A 4053-nucleotide genomic window follows, 5' to 3' on the forward strand; every position below is an offset into this window, starting at 1 on the left:
AATAATATTCACTCCAGGCAAGTCTGCATAAATATCAGTAAGAGTGGATTTTGTTAACAATGAAATTTCAGAAGTAGTAACCTATCATTGCTTTAAATGCAGTAGATTGCCTTTCATTAAGATTCTGCAGTAGGTAAACTGACTTTCTTGGACAATATGACAGAGCAAAACAAGGAAACAAAAAATAGGCAAGTACAGAGAAAAAAGCAAAGATTTGAAATAAGGATTTGGAGAGAGGGAGATGGGGCTGATACAGAGGTAAGAAAATAGGTAACAAAAGGGTTTAAGGTGTTAATTGCAGTAACAGAGGGTTAGGCAATGACTGGGAAATGTGTAGTCCTGGTTTTTCCACTGCTTTGGTATGTCTGGTCTGAAAGCAGTTTTGCAACTAATCCAAAGAATTTTATAATTAAAAACATCCCAGGATGCATTTGCAAGGAGAAAGGTTAATGCGGCAAGTGTAATAGTGCCCATTCATACAAATTATAATACATTAGAGACATGCAAAAAACAAGCAATTCTCTTTGTTGGTGATTGCATAATATGTGCGGAGTGGCCTTTGCTCAACATGTAATTTGGAGAGGCTAAATTAATGGTCATTGAGAGCTCATTCTAACTTGAACTTATCATAGAAGCCACAAAAATGATACAAATAAGCTAAGAGTTTCAACAGAGGATGCCCACCAACTCATGGCAGTGAAAATTCAAATGGCCCAAAACTAAGGAAAAACAGACACCATCTTCACATCATCACTATGGGTCCATGAAGGCCATTGAATTCAATACATACTCTGATTATTTTAGCCTTTCTCTAAAAATAACTCACCTTAACCAGCTCCTTTATAACTTAGAACAAGTGCTCCAACCAACCTTGAACTCATTGGAAATGAAACATCCTAACCAAAATTCCTCAATCAACATAAGGTTCATTGTGCTTTTTTAAAATAAATTGAAAGGAAAAGTACCACATCTGTGTTCTAACTTAAATTTATGCCGAGGTACAAAGAAAACTTCATTTCACCGAGCATATTAGATGACTTGCATCCAACTAGTTAAAGGGAAATATGAGATTGATTTGGAAAAGTTTTTCTTCGATTGAAAGATTCATTTGAGAAAGAAAAAAAGAAAATTCAATCAAAATTTGAATAATGAAATGAAATACTTTCAATTTATTTAAGTACAAATAGTCATCTTTGGCTTGAGACATGCCACTAACTACATATAACATTCACTACTTCTTGTAGAAGTACTGCTAAGATCTTGAAGTCAAGTATCTCCAAATTTTCATAGAAGGGATAAAATATATAAAGATTTATAATAGCTTACGTCAATACTTGCAGTGTAAATATTCCTCTCTTCCTCATTCCCTCTTCTGCCTCAGCAAACTTCATGTGGTCAAGCACCAATCAGAGCATGGCTTCTTTCAGTTGAAAGCCCACCAAAGTTATGCTGATGACGAATAGGACATGTTGCAGACATCAAAAAACAGTTTCTTCTGAATTGGAGTCCATTTTAGGCTTGGGGTGCATCAATCTTATTTCTAGAGAGGAAGTACAAATTTAGAAAAGTACAACAATATGCACGGGGGAGTTTGTGATTAAAAAAAGATTCATTCAACCACGTGAACAGTTTGGGGATCAAGGTAACGAAGAAAAAATTCAACAATAAGTTACAGAACTAGGAAAATTTGGTTACAAAATCTCCCTATTTATGCATCTGTGTGATTAAACTATTATTACTTTTTTTGTATATGGCATTAGAACTGGATAGTACATGGTTAAGATTTGGTCAAGATAAAAATAAAGACTACATTAAGTTTGAAATGTAAGATTTTCAAATGCAAATTGATATGTGTATGATTAGAGAGTATTGATTTTTTTCTCTAAATCGTTCAACACCTATTTGAAAGTAATTTACCATTAAAACTTTTTAGTTCTAGAAACAACTACACGCTGATTACATTGTTTGTCAGGAACACTATTTTCAATTACTATGAAATGCAACATTATGAAAATTCATCCAATTTTGGTTTACTCAGTCTATGATTTGTTCAATTAAATTGCTTCCACAAAATCGTTCCCAAGATGACTACCAAATACTTAAAACTAGTACAATAAAGTACTGTACTTCTTCCATAATATTTTGTGTTTTGAATCTATATCTGTATTCCTACAGTAGTGGGCACATCTGTTCACATGTACCTTAAGATGGCATAATAATGTGAAAATACTTTGTACATAGTAATAAAAGGATGGTGAAATAGTACAAACCATGGTGCAAGCTATCACTCAGGACATACATTTGGGCTGACAGAGTTCTAGTGAAAAAGAAGCTGCATAACTTGCACAGTTAGGCACACTGGATGTGATATCTCAGACCTGTTAGAAATATCGGAAATATTTCATTTTAAGCCTCATTTGAATGCTTCATTAAGATCGTTTGAAGAAAAGCAAGCATAAGGATCACAGAGTAAGCTCATATCCATGACCAATATTGGAGGTAGAAGAGTATGAATCTTATCATTTGTGCTTGAATAAATACCCTAGGATATCAGTCTGGGAATGGAGGTGGGGAGAGAACACCATTGCCAGCATTAATTTACTCTAAGGGAAAGGCGCCAAGGGGTCACACAAATTAATGCTCTATTTGATGGATGGAATACTCTATTATAGCATATGGCACCCAAGTGAGGATCAGGATATCTTAGAAAAGTTATGCCACTACTGTGATTCGAACCCAGGCCTTCAGCATGGGAAGCCAATAAACTAGCTGCCACACCAACCTGATCTTTGTTGAAGTCATGTTATTTGGCTAGTGATTAAGAATGCAAAAACATTCTAAATAAGTAGATATTATGTAATGATTGTTGTTACAAATTTTTACCTGGTCATAATTATGTGGAATCAGTTTTAAATGGCATAACTCTACTAGGAGTCATCTTCACTTAGAACAAATCCCCATCACAAAATCCAAAAGTGACCCGCCAATAAGATGCACAATTTTGTTAGATGCCCTATTGTAAACGTCACCCTACTTTTAAAACTTTACCTCTATGAAATGAATTAAATTTGTTCAATTTACATGGAATCGCTTTTTTAGGTTTTAATTACTCTCATGAAAGATTTTAAGGGGATTTTTCATAGTGAGAATACAATTAATGTAGGCAATACCTGAAACCTTTAATCAACCAACCTATAAATATTACTAAAGTCAATTATTATCTTCACTTAGAACGAATTTTAACTTAAGTACATCAAAAGAAATAAGAATGACCAACTTACCTGCCTGGATCTTTCCTTTCCAAGTAACTGCTCCAAACATTTGATATACATACGTATTACATTAATATTCCCAATAGAAAGATGCGACGTTGCAGTCTAGAAAACCTCAATTTTACATACTGTTAAGTGGTCCCCGAAATGAAATCCTGGTCGACATATTTGGAAAAATCTGAAATTAAAATAGGAATATTGTGCAGTATTCATAAATTGAGGTTAACGATGTTATAGGACAGATATATGATTTGAATGTTCCCATTCACTGGATAATCGAGTTTCATGTGGGCTAACCGAGTTCATCGCGAGCTGTACCAATCATCGCAATCTTTCAAAAAATCCCTTCGGATCTATTACCAAGATATCAATCGACAGCAAGAGTTAATGACCACATTCAAGCCCACCTGGGATACGCGGAGCAGCGTCCAGCAATTCCACCGACCCACCGGAGCGGCTCAATCTTTCCTCCTTCCGCAGCCACGAACAGAATGCTTACAGAGAGCTCCACTCATGCCCCGCTCGAGAGAAAGAAGCCTGCCAGGGACAGAAGAAAGCAATGTAGGCAAAAAAGGCGAGATGGACGAATGCAGGGAATGAAGTGCTAAAAGATCCATGAAGTGGCGGAGAGCGAGCAAGTGTAATGGGAGACTATAACGCCTGCCTGGGACAGGAAGGCGATGTGAGGGAGGAGGGTTTGGACGAGAGAGGGGGGGAAAAGAATGAAAGAGGGGAAGAAAAACTCGTCCACTCTGGATGACCTGGCCTATGAGTGAGGTGT

General features: G+C 36.1%; 1 long non-coding RNA gene across 1 annotated transcript; it reads right to left on the reverse strand.

The window, feature by feature from the left end:
• Positions 1-1436: 1436 nt before the first annotated feature.
• On the reverse strand, positions 1437-3398 carry LOC139700833 (uncharacterized). Its single transcript, XR_011703893.1, has 3 exons — positions 3282-3398; positions 2271-2378; positions 1437-1540 (listed from the first exon to the last, which is right to left on the reverse strand). It is a non-coding gene; the product is annotated as an uncharacterized lncRNA (long non-coding RNA).
• Positions 3399-4053: the final 655 nt, after the last annotated feature.

The sequence above is a fragment of the Hetaerina americana genome, unplaced genomic scaffold, assembly GCF_022747635.1.
Source record: "Hetaerina americana unplaced genomic scaffold, ioHetAmer1.1.p SCAF_11, whole genome shotgun sequence".
Lineage (NCBI taxonomy): Eukaryota > Metazoa > Arthropoda > Insecta > Odonata > Calopterygidae > Hetaerina > Hetaerina americana.